Genomic DNA, 21,146 nt, shown 5'->3' on the forward strand with positions numbered 1-21,146 from the left:
TTATCTGGGATTGCTTAGGGCAAACGAAACTGGAATTTATGGATTTATGGGGAAGAGCTTTCTGGTAAATATTCTTTAATTTAGATAAACATCTACACATAAAATGAAAGTGTTTCATAACCAGAACATCTCCTTTTTGCATATATAGCATACGTACATACACTACTTATGTACTTCATATGTTAAATCTGAACCAGGGCATGTCCTACTGCTGCCTTAGATAGCTGTGCTGTAACTCTCTGCTTCCTGCTTTTCCTGTGCCTCACAGTTACATATATCCTTGAAACTATTACTAAATTTTGATAGTGAGTAAAATATTTGATTCTTTTGAGTCTGATTTTAGAATCTGATCTTTTGGATTATCTTAGTTATTTTTAAAGGCATGAGACCAAATGAAATCAATTGAATTAGATTATATGTAAGCATAAAACACTGAGGCTGGCCAAAAGCTAGAAATTAGAAATAGAAGGAAAATTACACTGAAAATAAATAATGAGATAGGAAGAACTCTGAGAGTTAAGATATCTAAGAAAAGAATAAATGTTTCAAGTAGGAGGGAGTATCATTTGTGTGGCATGCTACTAACAGTTCAGACAAGATAAACGCATAAAATGTTGCCTGGATTTGGTAACAGGAAAGTTATTGACAAAAGTAGTTTCAATGCAGCGGTAGAGATGGAAGCCAAAGAGGAATTATTTGAGGAATGAATGGCAACTGTGGAAGGAGAATGTATTAAATTTACCTGTGAAAGCAAGTGGAGATATGCACTGTAGCTGTTAGGGAATGTAGTGCAATGATTTGGTTTAGGTTATTTTTCTCTTTCTAGCATGGAAGATACAACAAAATATGATATAATGATAAAAGTGTGAGAAGGGATAACTCCACGTGTAGGTCCCTGAGAAGATGGGGGGAAATGGGATCCAGACCAAGAACAGAGAGAACAGCTACCAATAGACACAAGAGCATCGTTTTCACCGAAACTGTACTTGTAGCAGAGAACATCGGTGGGTATAGTTTACAGATTTCTTCCACGGTATTGGTAAAATTAAAATAATACATCGTCCTTGTTCTCAAAGTACTGGGTTGGCCAAAAACTTCATTCGGGTTTTTCATAACAAATACGGAAAAACCCAAGTGAACTTTTTGGCCAGCCCAATATTTCTAACTTAATCATCTTGGGCTGCTATAACAAAATACCATAGACCAGGTGGCTTAAACAACAGACATCCATTTCTCACAGCTCTGGAGGCTAAAGACAAAGACCAAGGCAGCAACAGATTCAGTTCCTGGTGAGAACCTCTTCCTGGCTGGCAGGTGGCCACCTTCTCACGGTGTTCTCACGTGGCATGGTGGAGAGAGAGCTCTTGTCTCTCTCGCTCTTTTCATAAGGACACTAATCCCATTATAGGGGCCCATCCTCATGTACTCCTAAACCTACTTATCCAAAACCTAATTATTTCCCAAAGGCTCTGCATACCAGGCCATTGGGGGGTTAGGGCTTTCACATATGAATTTGGGGGGGTGGGCGGGCAGGCACAAACATTCAGCCATAACAACTTTCATTCTTATAAATTTGGCAGAGAACTGTGTAATTACTGAACTAACCATATACGTGGTTATATACGCCAGGTGTACTACAGTAAGATTATTTTGCTATTTAGATTAAGTTTTAGGTTAAACTGAAAAGTTTAATTTTTTACTTATATTAAGTTATTTAGGTTAGGCTTAAAAAAGTTTTAATTAATTATTTTGAAATTTAATCAACTTACATTAAGTATATTTACAAAAATAAAACCACTCATAATATTAGTGTTTGTTGCTAATATCAAACACTGTTACCGTGCTCCACACATTATGTCTAGATCTGCAGATATTCAAATTTAAGTGTTGTATGACTTGTTTAATGCTGTGAAATGTCAATGGACAGCTCTTGTAAATGCTGAACTAATTAACGATTACCTCTGGAATCACAAATAGGGGCACAAAAAGAAGCAAGGAAATGGAAGCACAGCACTGGTCTAAAGTGATATTTTATTACAAAGAATCTTGCCCATTTATGCATATGAGACGAAGGAGGTGACAAATCCGTATTTCTTTTTTCTTGTCTAAGCCCTGCTGCTACTCACATCCTCCCTGACTTCAGAGCAAGGTCCGTTCCAAAGTCGGCAGTGGCATAATACACAACACTTCCCCGAATTGGGGTTTACCTGGTCTTTGTTTTGCATAGAGAGAATAAGAGAAGGATTTCCATTTTCCTGGGCCAGAGGAGTGTCAGTCCTGAAAGCAGAGGGTTAGGATCTGTCCAAGTTCAAGGACAGATCTTCAGTCTGACCGAGGCATTTGTGTTCTTTAATAAGCTATTTTGTGTCTATTTGTGGTATGTGGGGTCCTCTGAGGTGTGAAGCTCAGGGCAGAGGTCCCCATGCCTGAACCTGAGAGCACTACTGATGGGGTAATTCCACAAGCCTACCACCAGCTAAAAGGGAGACAAGGAAATCGGCATTTCAATGGAGCACATCACTGTCCTCCAACTCTCACCCCCCAAAAAGTCATACTTCTGCTATTAAAGAGAATAAACACTGGGTAAGAAAATAAAGCTGTAAGCCACAAAGAAATTACAATCAGAGACTCTCCAGCTGCCCAAATGTGAAATCAACATAGCAAAAGACAAAATCTCTACTTTAAAAACTCAGCTGCATGGGCTTCCCTGGTGGCGAAGTGGTTGAGAGTCCGCCTGCCGATGCAGGGGACACGGGTTCGTGCCCCGGTCCAGGAAGATCCCACATGCCGCGGAGCGGCTGGGCCCGTGAGCCATGGCCGCTGAGCCTGCATGTCCGGAGCCTGTGCTCCGCAATGGGAGAGGCCGCGGCGGTGAGAGGCCCGCGTACCGCCAAAAAAAAAAAAACACCTCAGCTGCAATTTGAACTTATACCTGCTCTGTAGGCAGATTCCTCCTACGGAGAAAAGTTCTTGTATGTTTAAGAGAAGCACAGTATGTTTGATTGATTAAAAAAAAAAAGTTACCTACAAACATAGACTAAATAGGACACCTTCAATCAAAGTCTTTATATGCATATCAAATAAAAGGAATAATTATTCATTTTGAATATCTGGGAGACACGTTTTAGGATAGAGAAAACTGGATGGAAGGAAGGTCCTCAGCACAGAGAACCTCAAGCCAGCTGCATGCTGAGGAAAAGAAGCCCAGTGATATAGCCCCTGTGATGGACACAGGTGAAGAAGAACCTTTAGAAAGGGATGCCTCATTCAACAGTGCTTGTTCTAGAAGGAGATTGGCAATTAGGGTAACAAGAATTTGGTGTCAGTGGGAATTCAGAGCAACATATAACCATGGAAACACAAATGCTCAGAGTATTTGGAATGTTTGAGAAGAATGTAGCCTCCCCCTAATATAACACATGATATAGGACTTCAAGCCATTCTATTAAGTTATTAAAGCAAAGTGGAGCCTCAGAGTTCAGGAGGAACTTGGAGGCCTCCAGCTGAGCAATATATGATGTACCTGAAAAGCACCTTTTAGCTTGAACTACACCACCAGCCACATGAATCCAAGCAGCCATTGAACTGTTTTGTGCCTCGTTTCTTTTTATATGAAAGGATAATAATCAACTCTCCTTTAGAGTTTTGTTATAGAGAAAATGAGTTTCATTGGCCATACTGAACGTTACCGAGTTAGATGGTGATCTGAGTAAAAATGGAATCTGTACACAAAAATGCAATTACCCCAGAGTAAACAAATCAACAGTCTCAGCAAAAGCTCAGCTGTGACACAGGATTATAAATGTTCAATTAATGATCACAAGCATAAATGTTGATTTTTAAATATAAAAGATTGAAATAGTTTGACAAAATGTTACAAATCCAAAATCAAACAGGTGGGAACAGAGTTGTCCGCCCAGCTATGAACCAACATTAAAGGACATTTCGGTTCTTTGGTCCCACCAAAATTTAAGCTGGAGATGAAAATCACTGAACTGTTTTGTAAGTTCTAATAGTTCGCCCATTTGTTTCTGGCGAAAGGGAAGACAACTGGATCACTGTCAGAAGAATTAGGTTAGGATCACATGTCCAGTGCACCCCAGATGTCCCTTGACCTCCACTAGCCTCCTGGCCCTTATCTGTAAAATGGGAACATTGGTCTTTCACTGACAGAGTTATTGTCAGGAGTAAATGAGACAGTGTATGTCAGTGTCCAGCGTAAGGCAGTAATATAGTCAAGGCTCAATGCATGTGTTTTCTAATATACTTTCTATTGGAGTCATGTTATTTTGGTTAAGCACTTTAGTTTTTACTTGGATATACCCGGGCATTGAATCAGTACTCAATCATCTTTTTGATAGTTTTTAGGAAAATTATGTTATTCAAGAAAAAAAAATTCATGGAGTTTTTAGACCCTTTGCTTTGCAATATCTAATGATAGTGAATATTTAACTGTCATGTTCAATACAGTCTGGAAAATTTCTTGGTATAAAGTGTATCACCTCATCAAGCAAGCCAATCTATCACCAACATTTGATCCCAACAAAGAGATAAGCAAAAATAGAGTGGTGGAGTTTCTTACCTTCTTCCCAATATGTATTGTTCTCAAGTTCTGGAAACACTGGCAGCCCCTGGTTTTCCTCAGGGAATCACAAAGCTGTCCTCAGGCTCAGGCTGCCTTTCTCAGCTCATCACTAGACCAGAAGAGGTGAAATGAGATATTAAAGACCCCTTTACTTTCTCCCTAGAGCAAGTCTAATAAAGCAGGGAGCTCCCCATGCTTTCTGCACCAGTGACAAAGGCATCCCTGAAACAAGGCTTTTCCACATCCACCTCAAAGCCAATGGAGCCACCAAACACCCAAAGGCTCCAAAGAAAACCCTTCCCCAAGCTAAGGTCATGGTCTCTTTGATGTTCCTGGATTCAGACCGTGTACGTTCCTAGTCCGAACTGTTCCCTCCTCTGAACTCTTCCCTCCTCCAAAGTTTGAAATCATTTCTTTAGGAGGAAGGAAAAAATGTGCCACGTTTTCCAGGTCTTTTCTGGACAGTAACGCATTCATCTCTGCCACCACTGTCCAGCGCGTGTGCCCCTTCCTCAGGTCAGGACCACGGCTCCCTTAGTGACTGATGACTTACATACAGCTTCCCAGAGCAGGTGGAATGTCGGCGATACACATGGCAATGGAGGTCCTGGCGAGGAGGTGGGGAAGCGCGCTCCCAGGGACCGTGCTCTCCCAGGTGGGCTACTGGCGTGTCTACGACCTCCAGCTTCAGGGCTGCAAACAAGAAGACAAAGTGGGAGAGGAGGCTGCAAAGGCTTCCACCATGCTCTGTATTCTTGGGTCAAAAATAAAAAATCAAGATCAGAGACTAATGGCTATTTCAAATTTATACCGTCTTTAGAAGAAGAGACATAATTCTTTGGTAATGGCAGATTAATCGCAGAAATTAAAGAGGTAGAAAAAAACCAAAAGCCATCTAATTTCAGCTTCTCATCCCAATTACTCTTCAAAGTTAGCAGGGTTTGACCCATCTCATTTTAAATTATTCCAGCACCTCACCTCATCAGTTTTTTTTTTTTTGAAACTGTTTCTCACTTTGACATCCTCACCTGCAGCACAATTTCTAATCTAGGGCCAAAAAATTTTCTTTTGCTTGGTGTCAGGCCGTTACTCTTATCTATACCTCATTGTCTTTTTTCACACCAGGTGATTATAAAGTAGAACTTCAGGAGATGGCCAGCAGGTCGCCACCTGATGACTGGAGACGGGGTGGTCGGGGGGAGACAGAGCTCTGAGCCAGCGGCACACTATTTTCCTTATGAAGTAGACAATAATACTTAAAGCACTGCATCTGTCTCGTTCCATTCCTACTCAAAATTTCCAAATGCTCTCGGTCATCCCCAGAATAAAGTTCAATCTGCTCTGCTTGGGATTCGAGGCATCTTGCAAACTTGTTCCTAGTTCATGTTTCTAGCTGCGACTTCCACTATTCAATTATAAACAGTAACAGACCAATCTCTTGAATTTTTTTCAAATAGTCTTTGTGGACTTTTGTTGTTGTTTAAGAATGTGCTTTTTCTGATTATAATGTTTCCTCCGTTTTAAACATGTACAGTGAATGACAAACAAAAAAGAAGAAAAAAGAAGGAAGGCAGGGAGGGAGGAAGGAAGGGAAGAAGAAACGATAAGAAAAGGAAGGAAGGAAGGAAGAAGGAAGGAAGAAAGGGTGTCAAGGACACAACAAACTGCCAATTATCAGTGAGACAGAAATGCTTAGCATGGCTGTTAGTGAAAGAAATGTAAATTTTATCTCCAATAACATGCTAATTATTAAACTATCATATTCGTTAAAAATTTTTAAAGAATGTTATTTCTTAAGTATATACAATTTCTTAGCTAACACCTTATTAATAAGTAATTTGCTTATTTAAAGTTTTTCCCATTGTGCTTTTTCTCTCATTTCCCTGGGATACCTTTCTATAACAGGAAAGTCTGAAAGCAGTGTGATGTGCCAAGCTGCCCTCCAGAATGTGTGAGCATCACCCCCACTCAGGGCTGGCTGCGAGCACAGTGGTGCATTATGTGCACTGCACAAAGTTTCCTGGCCAAAGAGAGTCTTGGGGGATAGGAGAGTGCAGAGGCCAAAATTCTGGCCATGCTTTACTCGCCAAGACCCATGCCCTATTACAAGTCTGGTCTCTTTTCGTCTTTGTTGTTTTCATTCATAGCAACACTGAAACTCCCATCTTCTCCAAGGTCTCTGTATCAGTACTGGCTTCTGGGGTTGCATCATCAGAAGTGGAATCTCAGTTCTCATTGACACAACCTCTTATTCTCTTAATATAGTGAATAATGTTTATATCAGGAAACTAGTATGAAATTATTTTTGCATTGTAATTCAATTATATATTTTTCTTATACACAGCCCATTGTCCCAACATCACACATTGAATCATGTATTATTTTTAGAAAACTGCCTTTTACCATGCTGGATTTTATCCATATATGGTTTGATTGAATATCACTGTTATAATGTTTTATTACCCATTAATGACAACCCCACATCATTTTTCTTCTTTTAAAGAAGTTTTAGCCATTTTTACACATTATTCACATTATTTTTACTGATATATTTTGGAGTAGTTCAGTTGGAATATTTATTGCAATTGTATTTATATTTACACTTAATTTTAGAAGAAATAAAATATTGTATTCTGTTTGCCTTCCAGGAAAAAATATTTCCTTTCATTAAATTCTATTTTTATGACCCTCGGTGATATCTCATACTTTTTTCATATAAGTCCTGCACATTTCTTGGTAAGATTACTTATGGGCCTTTTAAAATATTTTCTGTTTATTACTAGGATCCGTTTTTTTAATTATATTTTCTAAGAGGTTATTGCTGGCATATAGGAAAGTTATTGATTTTTAAATAATTTTCAACCAGGTTACTCACATACATATTTTTAACTATGTTAATTTTTCTGGTGCTTGCCTTGGATTTTCTGAACATACAGTTATATACTCTACAAGCATTATCCACAGAGTGCAAATGCCTAGCTGCACTGGGGTGGGCAGAGCTATTACACATCCAGAAACTCAAATGCTGATCTTCCCTCACACACTTCACCTCCGACTTCTCTTCCCAAAGGCTAAATAACACAGCAGTTTTAGTGCAAAAACGAAACAGAACTCATGTCTGATGGCACACCTATAATTTGGATTCACAGTAAGAACAGGTCTGGCTTAATGTAACTGTTGATAAAAACCACTGACAAATAACTCGAGCTTCCACAGTCTGCTCAGGGCCACTTACACTCTGTGTAAACAAAGGAGTGAGCTTCAGAACAGCAAGTCGATGAGGTGTTCACGTCCTCAGCAGTATTCTGAAAGCACCTTCATCAAGCATAGGGTTATAACAGCTGTTACCACAATTCTGTTGATAACATCACGTCCCGCTCACCAGTCATCCTACGGCACCCAGTGTAGGAGGAACACAGGAGCAGATGCTGCGGTATGAGGCGTGGGCAGAGGTGGCCCTGTCCAGGGTGCTGAACCGCACTCCCCGTCACACACTTCAGAACTCACCCGAGAACATGAGCTAGCTGACTGGGAGCTATGTTGATGGATTACTCATCAAATCTTAGTACCAGCTCTTCAGTTGCTCTGCTAGGTGATTTTGTGTTTCTCTGTGATTTTCATTATCTATAAACTATGAATTATATTGATGGCTCCACTGTATTTGTAAACAATAGTTTTCAAATAAAAATGTTTACCTTGGCATAGTAAGAAATTCCCACTGCACTTATGTAAATTCTCATAGATCACTGCTCATGCCTCTGTTTGCAGACTGGACCACATCCTCATTTGTTTTCTAAGTACCTATTAGATGGAGCTCTTCAAGGGCAGAGATGGGCTCTTTCGATTTTTTGCATAGTATTGGAAACATAATAGGTGATCTAGGAATTTTGAAGAGAAAAGCAAGGCAAGACAACTCAAAGCAAAAGAAAATAAGGAAGCAACTGGCTAAAAACTGGCCAGGTATACAGATTCAACAGGAAAAAGAAAAAAGTTTTTATACCCTCATGCCCTCTTTTTTATCTTAACCATATTTACTTTGGGATATAAGAAATGAAAGAAAAGCATAGTTTCATGTGGTGATATTAAGCTGAGAATATAGCTAAAGCCTTTGGACAATTTCTCCCACTGATCAGCTTGTGTATTTTCAGTGAGCAGCATGAGAGGCACGTAGACATCTGAGAGCAGGTGTCAGTCACCTGCTCTGTCACCTGTCATTGGTGTCACCTCCAATGACATGTGGAGGTCCTGAAAATGTGTTCTAATACAAAGTGTCTTTCAGTGACCTTGAAGGTGAGCATCCCTGTTTTTGAGTCAATCTTTCTCAGATAGATGACTCACTACAGCAGTAGGACCTTATGGGAATTTTAGGCTCCTGAACTGTCTTACCACTGATATCATAAACATCCAAATTTTAGCTGTAGAATTGGAAGAAAAAAAAAAAAAGAAACAACTTTGATAGTTCTGGAAATCATATCACCTGAGCTTACAAACAAGTTCACTCACAGGCTCATTTTATAGAAAGTACCACAAATGTGTTGCATCCCCAAGCCCAGCCTCTGGATCATGCTTGCTCTCACAGATGTGCCTAACAGACAACATCTGAAGACGCAGATTGTGATTTAGGTTAAAAAAGAAAGAGATTTTATGACTAATCATGAATCCACGTAAATTTTCTGAGGTAACACTTTAAATCCTTTCTTCTTGTAGTAAAATGTCCACATGTTGGTTCTATTGGTCTGCTAGTTTTCCAGGCTCCTTGGGCATTTATTTTAGTTGTCTGAACACGGTATGTTGAGAGGACAGAACAGTCACTTAAAAGCGCACCAGGGAGACTGAATTTTCATCCAAATTTCTCTAGAGAATTACATTTGGTCTCCTTTCACTAGAGTACACATTGCCCTTCTTCAGAATCCACCGGTTTCTGTTTAAATGCCATCAGATTTGCCACAGAACACTGGGGTTTTATGAAATTTCAATATCTGTCCATGAAATATTTTCGCACTATCTATAAAGAAGTCCTCGTAGAGAGATTTGGGATCTTAAATTAAATCACTTTCCCTTACATCTCCATTCTTGTGTGAATATGTCTCCTCAAGCCAAAAGCAGATGTTGCTTTATGGAAACATTTTGCATAAATATGTTATTTTCATTGAACAGTCAATAAATTCACTTCCTTATAGCAACGTTCCACCTCAGAATGATAAAACCCATTAACTCTCTGCCAACATATTTTTCATAATAAGTACATGAATAGAAACGATCCGAGATTAAATTTAAGTCTCAGGTGATTGCTACATCACTTCCAAAGACTTGTGATATATGAATGAAGCAAAAGATATTTCAGCATCCAGAGAGCAGTCTTAACAAGGTCAGAATGCTTCATTGGTGAGTAAATCTGTATATTTTTTAGGCATAAATCTCAAGACACGATGTAAGCCTTTTAAGAACATTTCATATCAGTGTCATGTCCCCACTAAGGTAAACTGTCTACATTTTTTGTTTTCTCTTGTGTTTAGATAAAAACAAATACAGTAAGTCCCTTACATACGAATGAGTTCCATTCCAAGAGTGCGTTCATAAGTCCAATTTGTCAGTAAGACCAACAAAGTTAGCCTAGGTGCCCCACTGACATAGTCGGCTATATAGTATGTACTGTCACAGGTTTATAATACTCTTCACACAAAGAATACATACAAAACAAACACAAAAAATAAACGTTTTTAACGTTACACTACCTTGAAAAGTACAGTAGTCCAGTACAACAGCTGGCATCCAGGGGCTGCCATCGAGGGAACAGGCAAGAAGAGTTACTGACTGGAGGAGGGAGAGGCGGTGGGAGATGGCAGAGCTGAAGGATCGTCAGCAATAGGGGACGGAGGGCGAGCTGCAATTTCACTCACGCCTGACGCTGATGGCACAGGTTCTGGTTCCTTGCTGGATTCAATGCTATCTACCCTCTTGAAAAAATGGTCCAGTGATGTCTGGGTAGTAGCTCTTTTTTTCTCATCATACATGACATGGTAGCACTGGATTTCATTCTGAACGGCTGCTGCAACCTTCGTGTACCGTTCTACGTTCGGGTCCTGTACCTCAAAAACTAACAGTGCCTCCTCAGATAAAGAAAATCCCCTTGCCATTTCCTGCGTCATGAATCTCTTTGGTTCTTCAGTTACTTCTTCTTCCACTTACTCCTAGACATCCTGGGCTTGAAATAAAGATACTGTACTCCTGTACTCTATACAGTCCTGTACAGTAAAGTACATGAAAGCACAACCACTTGTAGAGGATGCACGCATGTGACAGTGTATGCCAGACACGTGAATTAACTTACATGATTGGACACGTGGACACATGTTTACGTCTTTGGAAGTTCGCAACTTGAAGATTTGTATGTAGGGGACTTACTGTGATCCTAGAAATACCTGCATGAGGTCATCTCCTATAATGGCGGGAGGGTAGGAGATTGGGACTGACTCTCCTGCTAGAAACAAACTGAAATTGCCGGATGAAACATAAAACATCCTCTTAAAGGCATCAGTCAGCTAACAAGATGGTAAGGAATGACTAGCCAGATCTGAGGGGCAAGTTTGAATCCAGAGAAAAGGGGGCCACTGACCTTCCTTTCACCTGAAGCCTTTACCACTTGGAAACTTTGAATTTTGGTTGGAGGGGGCATATGGAAAGAGGGAAACAGAAATCAAATCCAGGGTCTGCTTGAGGTGGAGGGTCTAAGAGACTTTCCCCATATTAAGCTGAGACCACAGTGGCTACAGGCCCCCAGGGCAAATCTGACATTCACATCAACCAGATTTACATAATCTAAGAGGCCCAAAACACTCAAGACGTGAATTTAACTAGATTCCAGAAAGACTAGGTGTGGAACGTAAACAATGAAAATCTTTCTGAAAGCAGTGGTTTTCCAACTTGAGCACGCATCAGAATCACACAGAGGGTTGTTAAAACACATACTGCTGGTCCTCAACTCCAGACCTTCTGATTCAGTGGGTGTGGGATGAGGCCCAAGAATTTACATTTCTAACAAATTCTCAGGTGATGCTGATGTTGCTGGTCCAGGGGCCACACCTGTAGAACCACTGCTCTAGACGAATATAATTTTATCCTAGGCTTCAAATTATCTCCACAAAAACGTTTGCAAGGATATGGAGGAGCATAGGATAAAAGATAAATAAGCACTCAAAGAAATAAATATGGGCAAAAGTCAAAAGCAGAGCTGCAAGACTTCAAATGCTGGAATTATCAGTCACAGACCATAAAACTACTATGCTTACTTAACATCTACGACCGAAAGAAATAAGAGTCAAGCTTAAAACGTCTTTAGGAAATAAGAAACTGTAAATACTGATAGCACAGATTTGAAAAAAAAATGGCAAATAGATATGCTGGAAGTGAAAAAGAAAGTAAAGAGATGAGATTAACAACAGATTAGATGAAGCTGAAGGGAGAATTAGTGAGCTGGCAGATAGGTCAGAAGGAAGAATCTAGGTCAGAAGTCAGGAAATTATAGTCCACAGGCAAATTCTGGCCCATTGCTTGTTTCTGTAAATAAAGTTTCATTGGAACACAGCCATGGTCATTTATTTACATATCGTCTATGGCTGCCAGGGCCTGAACTAGGATTATGAGAGAGTGAGATACCTAGGAGGCAAAATTTAAGAATGCATTCACTATCAGGCAGATGCCGCTTCTGCACTTGCCAGGCTCTGAAAGTAAGTACTTTCTTAATTTAAACCCTTGGCCCTCTCTTGGCCTTGGGAGGAGGCATGAGAGGGTCTCTTGAGTGGTAAATATATGGAGCTGCTCATTTTTGCTGTAATAACTATAATTGTACAGTTTTCTGTATTTATTTCAATTTCCAAAAAAGTTTTTTGAGAAATGCTCCTCTGAATCAGGTTAAAGAAGAAATAACAATAAAAATTAGACCCATTTTAAACTCTAATTATGAAAAGACTATCTATCAAAGTAAGTTGGCTGAAGTTAAGACAATAATGCGTATATTGGCAGAGCAGATAAGACAGATATAAGCGTACGTGGGCATCAGTGTTAAAAAGCAGCACATCCGATGAGGCAGCCATTCTCCCCCTGAGTATAAGCCTTCAGGAAACCGTGTCCTTGTGCCCAAAGTTACATGGACAGGAATGTCTACGGCAGAATTATTATACTGTAGAGCTATAAAAATGATTGCATTACAGCGAAAAGCAAAAAGTGTGCGACTGAATCTCACAAACATAATGTTGTACAAAATAAGCAAAGGGAACATAATATACACCATATCATTCCGTCTATATAGAATTCAAAAGCTGGCAAAACTAAGTCTGAGTTAAGAAGTGCCTCAAGGTAAGGGGAAAGGGTTACGATCCAGAAGGTATACAAAGTGATCTTCTGTTCTTACAATAGTTGATTTCTTAACATGAGTGAAGATCATACAGTATTTGCTCTTTAATTATTTATTAAACTATACATTTATTTTATGCACTTTTCTGCATATATGTCAAAATTTTAAAAAATGTTTAAAAAAAGAAAAGCCACATATGGGGATTAATTGAATAAAAGAGCATTAAGATAATAGTTTTTCCATTTAACTACAGACTTTCCTAATATTTCTGAAGTTGCATGCTATTATGGCATCAAATCGTCTAACACTACACTGCTGACTGAGGTTCTTGAAACACCAGCTTCTGTGAACCTAAAGACTGTACACAGTGGTCTGCTGAATGGTTCATTTTAATAAACGTGGGGAAAAAAACACCTGCTACTATGGAAAATACAAAATGTACACAGAAGTAGACAGAACAGTATAATGACAATTTATGTATTACTCACCCAACTGGAATATTTATCAACATTTTGCACACGCAGTTTTATCCACTCTCCTCTAATTCTTCTTCTGAATGTTCTAAAGGAAAACCCAGATATCATGTCATGCATCTGCAAATACATCATTATTTAATTTTAAAACATAAAAACAGCTTTTGATATCACCACCAGGGCACCATTATCACACCAAACATTCCAATAATTCTTTAATACCATCAATATATGTTTAATTGTACTTTTTATCTCAACCATAATTTTATAGTTGTTTTCTCTGAAGCAGGATCTATATAAGGCCTATACTTTGCATTTCATCATACTTCTTCACTCTTCTCTGCTCTTCAGCCCACTCCAATTTTTTTTAATGCCACTGATCTATTGTAGAAAATAGATCATTTGCATTGTAGAAGGTCCCATGTTCTGGGGTTGGCTGCTTCCTTGTAGTGTGGATAATCTTTTTCTTTATCTGCCTTTTACTTTCTTTTTAGAAGTATACAAACTTACCTTCCAATCTTGATACCATGCGCAGAAACCATGGCAGCAGCAGCCTCTGCTAGATTACACATGAAAACTCACTTCACACCCTAAGAGAAATAAAGATCACTTTCAAAAACATTCATTCAATTGACAATGGTCAGGTCCAAACCATCTATTTGGTGCAATAATAACTGCATTGCTACAGATCCAAATCTGGTTACAGAAAAGACTTCAGAATTAATGGACTTCTGCACTCATTATGTTTAGGATAATGAACTCCCTTCCAATTAACTGCTATTCCTAAACCCTAAATCAGTCTCTCCTGTGCACTGAGGAGAGTCCCACTTACAGCGTGAATCTCTTATTTTATAGAGCAGAGTTTCTCATTTGTGGACCATGTACTGTGTCTTCATTACATTCACAGGATACCAATTCTAGATAAAATGAGAAACAGGATTATTACAAGCTTTTAAATAATAAAATTAATAACCAGATTTCAGGTTAACAATATTAAAAATATTTTGTGTCAGTGAGATGGATGATATTATTTGAAAGTTTTCACCAACTTATTTGTACTAGGCTGAATAATGACTACCTGGGGATGCAAATCAGGTCCTGTATCTAGTGAATTACTTCATTTATTCTTTCTTTCTACCAAATCAGAAATTCTTAACTTACATTAAGACAACAAATACAAGTCACCTAAAATGAGTTTGAATGTTTTGTGTTTCTGCCTTATAGTTCTAGATATTTGGATCGAACATGAAATATATCCAAACTATGGGGAGATTTCATATTGAATATGATGCCCTGCGTGCCGAAAGATGCTAACTTGATTACTACATCGCATTCAAAAGCATTTGAATGACCCGGAAGGGGAAGAGTGGTAAATGTATTTATTTTAAACTCTCTTTTTTTGTATTTATTTATGGAAAACATTTCTTCGTGTTCTGTGGCACCATTTAAATTTGTTTTTAAAGTATATCACAGTGTGTCAATGATTTTCTTATCTGACAAGTGAAGAAGAAAAAGAACCATACTCTTGGCAATTGAGCTCTATGTACCAATTTAGACTTCTTAAGAAATCTGTTGTCTTATCATCAATATTAACATCATATTGTCACTAAGGTAATATATTCAGACTATTCAAGTCACTCTATGTATTTTTGAGATATGTCACAAAGCAAAAGTGCCTGAAATCAGAGAAACAGACGTTAATCTTTTATCGATGCCGTGAATCGTTAAAGGAATCTTACCCCTCATTTGAAAAGCTCCCAGGAGCACCCTCCCCCTTGACAACTAGCATACTTCAGAGGGAAAAAGTGAGTCTGGCTTTCACTTCTAGCCTGTATATTTGAATAGCAACCTGAAAAGTGAGACATTCAATGGCCACGATTACCGACACACAAGGTTTTCTCTTTACTTGAACACTAAATTCAGATTGGATATATTGCCAGTTACTGACTGAATATTTGACACTTAGATGCTTACTATTTTATGTGCATATCAAAACCCTACTTGTGACAAATATAGTGATTACTGCTTGTTACTGATACCAAACACGTTTATCCAATCGTAGGTAAAAAGATTATTGTGCATTTCCCCATATACTAACTGAAAATGGATCCACGTCAGGACAGCCCTCCACTCATCAAGCAACATATTGGCCATAAGCACAGGTGACGGCTCTTCCACAATGCACGTCATTGACACCTATCTGACTTTACCTCCCTCCACTGTCCCCTTGACACACGACGTTGCAACCAGACAAGTCTTCTTTCTTTGGCACAGAAAGGTCCCGCTTTTGCTTGCCATGGTACCTTTGCATGAGCTTGTCCCTTGATCCCCGTGGATTCTCTTATTTCATACGGCTGCTTCCTCTCATCATCTTTAGCTCAGTTAAAAGCCTCAGTAAAGTCTATCCTAACTTCTCAATCTGTATTACCACACTCCCAGTCCCTTACCACCACATCCAGAAGGGATAGTAAAAAACTATTTAATGATCTCTAAAGCATGAGCACCAATCAGAAGGGATGCAAGCTGCAGACTACAAGCATAGCCAGATGGGTGCATAGTTGCTGAATATACACCCTGACAACATTAAGCTCTCTAGTCTCTTCAGGGCATTTGTCACTTTCTGAAATGAATCTTGACTTGGCTGCTATGTGGTTCCTCCCAATGAGAATATAAGCTCTACAAGAGCAGAGCTTTCTTCACCACTGCGTCCCTAGTACCTAAAAGTTTGTCACACGTCACCAATCAACAGGTGTTAATAACAGGTGTTAAATATCGACCTTGATAAGTGCCTGACTTTGCTCTTTGAATGAAGCCTCTATAGTTTCCATTTCTTATGTGCCATTAGCAACAGCATTAGATTATCACAGATAGGAAAACCTTATTTTGTTGCCATTCTAGGAAAAACTCAATGAGTTTGCAAGCAGATTACTGAACTTTGCTTAAAATGAATGGTGCAAAAACACGAGTGGTGGGCTTCCCTGGTGGCGCAGTGGTTGAGAGTCCGCCTGCCGATGCAGGGAACACGGGTTCGTGCCCCGGTCCGGGAAGATCCCACGTGCCGCGGAGCGGCTGGGCCCGTGAGCCATGGCCGCTGAGCCTGCGCGTCCGGAGCCTGTGCTCCGCAACGGGAGAGGCCACAACAGTGAGAGGCCCGCGTAACTGCAAAAAACAAAACAAAACAAAACAAAAAAACACGAGTGGCTCCCTATCTTTGTTTGACAGCACCTGGCAGACTTGATTAGTTCTCACCAGTCCATGGACACTGCCCACTCCCACCAAGAACCACCAGGGGCCATGGACCACACGTTCATAAACACTTTTGCGGAGCAAAGTTTGACTTCAAGTCAATAAATGTCCAAATTCCACTGGAGCCAAATTAGGGAATTTTCAACTAAATTTCATACTGTTTGTCTTATATGAAAGTAAAACCCAAGAAAATAGTAAGATAAAGTTTTTTAAAGTGGCATGGAAAAGACCATAAATATAATCAGAAGTTTCAGCAAAATTTCTAAAATTTTAATAATGATCATTATATTTTCCCTACACACAGGGACAGTAGTCACAGAATTTACTAAATGCTTTTAATGTACAAAACAGTCTTCTGAATTTTCTTCATCTGTGAAATAAGGATAATAGAACCTATTCTAGGGGTTGTTGTGAGGAATAATAAGATACACAGGAAGAGCTTAGCACACTGTTCGGCAAGGCAGTAGATGCTCAATAAATACTGTTATTAATAATGATCTCAGCAATTTTAAAAGACGGATATGAAGTACAAATCCTAACATCTCTAAGAGTATGTGACCTTATTATTCCAGGAATGTCCTAAAAATCGTCATGCTCAAAAACTGGGTAAGAGAATGTCAACTGAAAAAAAAAAAATGCACAGCCTAAAAGTTGAGAATTATGTTTTATTTGGCAGTCAAAACTGAGGACTTTAGCCCGGGACACAGCATCTCAGATAGCTCTGAAGGTCTGCTCCGAAGAGGTAAGGGGGGAGCGAGGATACACAGGAGTTTTTGCAACAAAGACCAAGGCAAGTACTCTGAACGTCAAAAGATTACTGTTAATTAAAGAAAACCAGACATCTCAAGGTAAGGAATTTAGCGCTTTTCTACGTATGGGAAGATGCAAAAGTCTGGGCTCATTGAAATCATTCCTTTGATCTGCACCTCAGCTATCTGGGGCCACTGTCCAGTGCTTTCTCATCCTGAGTCCTTGCAGGGTGCACCGTTGTGGGGCTGCAGTGGCTGAAGGCTTGATGGCCGGCATCCTGTCTCCATCCTGAGTTCCCTCAGGGCTCACTGTCCGGGCGGCTGTAATGTGATGGCTTGATGGCTGCAACATCCTTTGTTTACTGATATGGCAGCAACACTTTTTTTTCATTGGTAAGAAGGAGATCCAGGGCTGTGTAATAAAGTACCAGTCCTCTCCATCTTTCAGTATCCCTTAAGTGAATAGCTTCAGGAGGAGAAGTCAGTTAAAAAGTTTATAGTGACTGTGAAAACTCCTCTTCCAAGCTCATACCCCAAAATGCCAAAAAACAATGAATATAATTAGGAATATATATGACATCGTTACAGAGTTCAAGCTCACTCTGCTCACCGCATGACAGGCCAATGAACTGAAGACGGGGTGCTGAGGCAGGGAATGCGACTTTATTCGGAAGGCCGGCAGATGGAGAAGACAGCAGACTAGTGTCTCTGAAAAACCATCTTCTCTAGGTCTGGATGCCAGTTTCTTTTATAGAATCAAAGATGGAGAGGAGGTAAGGAAGTAAAGTAAAAGGGCCATCAGTCTTGCAAAACATCTCCTGGAATGACCAGCCTCGGTGAGGGGATGAATTAGTTCCTTTTTTCTTGCAGCCATTCACAGGTGGGCAGGGTTCCCTGAGGCAGGCCATTATGTATGCTTATAATAACAAAAGCAATGAAAAGCAAAGGTTACAGTCAAAGAAACAGATCCAACGTGGAGTCCGATTTAGCACTTCCCCGTTACAACATGAATATAATTATAGAATTATGACGCTGATGGGGATTCATAGTGCAACATCCTGCTTTTACAGATGAGGGACGTGCATCTCAGAGGGTAAGCTCTCGGCCAAGAGTCCTGCAACTACATTCATTCAACCCAGTAATGTCTGTTGAGTGTTTACTCTGTACAAGGTAACCTACCTGCTATTACAAGGAATAAAACATTAAACAAAAAACAAAACATAAAGGATAAATTCTGCCTCCAAGCAGTTCACAGTAATGGGAGAGGAGAAAACACAAGTATCAAAAAAAATGACAATAGAATACATGATACAGACACTCACTGGTAGATCAAAAAAGAGACTGCTTCTGCCTTGATGCAAAACAGAAAAAGGATTTTTCCTTTAAATAAGCTTGTAGATGAGCCTTGAAGGCTGTCTTGGCTTTCACCATGCTAGGATGAAAGGTGTGATGATCCTTCTAGGTGGAAGGATCAACAGAAGCAAAGGCAGCAGGGGAAAACTAAGGGCAAATTCCGGGGCCATAGAGCTGTCCAATGTGATTGGTGCCTTGGGTGGAAGAACAGTAAAAACTGGCTACAAGTCTGTAAATAAAGGTTTGGACTGCACGGTAGCCAGCCTTAAACATCCAACCAGAGGAGTTTAAACTTAATTCAGAAAGCTGAGAAGACACCACAGGCTCTTTGCCAGGAGAATGGCTTTATATAAACTGCGGTTTAGGAAGATCTGTAAATGCGGTGAGGAATGATTTATATCAGGGAGAAACTAGAGCTGGGGAGATGAGTTTATTTTGCTGTAATATAGATCAGAAATATATCCTTTACCTCGCATACTGACAGAGGCCATGGAGAGAGGAGTAAAGAAACAAGAAAACAGTAGCCGTAGAGTTGATTGTGTTTGGCAACATATTGCATTTAGGATTAAGAGTCAAAGATAAAAGAACAGACTAGATGAGACCAATAACAAAGAAAGAGTTCCTCGGGGGAGAAAAGATGAAGGGTTAGGTTTTTGGCCTTAAGGCTGACGTCCTGACAATGCATTCCATTCATTTAGGGAAGATAAACGAAACAGTGCGAGCTGGCAGAAGCAGATTCAGGACTTGGGGAAGAGACTGAAGTGAGAAAGCTAGATTTTGGAGTCCTCTACAGGGAGGTGATCAAGCTTTTGGAGTCGGTAATATCAGCGAAGGGTCAGCTGAAGGGAGAAGTAGCGACAGTAGAAGGTGAAGGCCTGGGGATTGTTTTCTTTAATCCCTTCTTATAGTAGAAAGAAGAGCTGTCAGATGAGCCATAAAGAGAGTCTGGAGAACAGGAAAGGAGCGACCACCCTGTTTTGCCGAAAGTTTTACCTTCGCTCTAGGTTCAAAGGATTCGTTAACAAAAAGACACCACTTGTCACACAAATAGACAATTTCAACTTAACTTTAATAGAAAATCATTAAAAAGAAAGAAATAGAAATGAAAAGGGAAAGAAAAGTAAAAGCACGTACATCACCAAATTGGGCCGACACCTATATCCAGACTGGAACAGCGCTGGGAACTCCCTCGAACAGCAATCTGGAGTCCCAAGTGGGAAAGGTCCCGGGCACTGGGTCCACTCTGCAGGTGAGACTTCAAGTTGCAGTTTAGGGGAGTCCCGCTTATAGTACCAGGCTGCAAACTGATATCATCAGTTTGTGTGCAAATATGCATCTCTGGGTTTCCTCAGCAATGCTCTTTATCTCATTTTGTGTATCATAAGAATTTCTAGACCCCCCCGGAAATGGCCAGGTCCCCAGGCTCAAGAAACTCTGTGATCCACTCCCTTCTTTATCTTAAGTGCTGCCGGACTTGCTGGCGGCAACTCACAAGCAGACACTAGTCCAGGCAAGGTCACGAATCTGAATATCGCCTCTGAAGTCTCAACAAAACATCCTCTAACACACCCTTCCTTGCTCTCATAGGCAGTAATTGCTGGGGTGGAGGGAGAGTAAGGCAAATATACATATATATATATATATATATATACGTATATACATAATATATATGTAATAGATCTCCCCACACAAGTCAGAAGAGAAGCCCATTATTACTCCAAGAAGAATGCATCTCTCCTCACTATTTATAAATCTGAAGATCGCATACTTGCACACCTCTGCTTCCCTTTTTTCCACACGCAGTAAAAGCATCTACTTCCTGAAGGAAAAAAAAAATAGCCAGTAGAGGAGAAGATGTAAGCCTAAGAAAGGATAATCTATGACAGCAACATGCTTTAAAATACAGAAAGAGAATCAAGAACATTAACAGAGTGGGGTTTTTTTTAGGAAAGGAGGCACTATGTCTTTCTTTTTTCCTCAGACAGATGAAAAATATGTCAATTCTAGTGAACATTTGTTCAGTGCCTATGACCGTGCTCCACGCCTTGTACGCTGGAATTAGAGATGCGTATGGGAAAAGGTGCGCTACAGGGAACCCAGACTTTCGTGGGAGGAGCAGCCCAGTCAATTAAGCAAATAAAAACAATCACTTTACAAAATTCTGCTGCGCTTGCGCCATGAGCTCAGCACTAAGGGAACAGAGGACATGGATCCTGCCTGCAGGAAAGGGGAAACGTCTGGAACAATGGACATTTGCTTGTAACTAGAATAAAAACTAAGATTTTGCCAGATAAGTTATGGAAGAGAAATTCAGGCTGAGAGAACGTGAGCAAAGTCACAGAGAAGTGAAACAAAAAAGAAAGGAAAGGGTCTGGGATACTGATAAA

The 21,146-nt window shown here is 39.9% G+C and overlaps 1 long non-coding RNA gene across 1 annotated transcript in view; it reads right to left on the reverse strand.

Annotated features, from left to right (window-relative positions):
- The window catches only part of LOC132523062 (uncharacterized), a 94,495-nt gene extending 81,012 nt beyond the window's left edge, over nucleotides 1-13,483 (reverse strand). Inside the window, exons 1-3 of the long non-coding RNA XR_009541418.1 lie at nucleotides 13,427-13,483; nucleotides 5,139-5,278; nucleotides 4,583-4,694 (exon numbers count right to left, since the gene is read on the reverse strand). This is a non-coding gene — a long non-coding RNA (uncharacterized LOC132523062). The remainder of the gene's footprint in view (nucleotides 1-4,582; nucleotides 4,695-5,138; nucleotides 5,279-13,426) is intronic.
- Nucleotides 13,484-21,146: the final 7,663 nt, after the last annotated feature.

Source organism: Lagenorhynchus albirostris, chromosome 7 (assembly GCF_949774975.1).
Source record: "Lagenorhynchus albirostris chromosome 7, mLagAlb1.1, whole genome shotgun sequence".
In the NCBI taxonomy this organism is placed as follows: Eukaryota; Metazoa; Chordata; class Mammalia; order Artiodactyla; family Delphinidae; genus Lagenorhynchus; species Lagenorhynchus albirostris.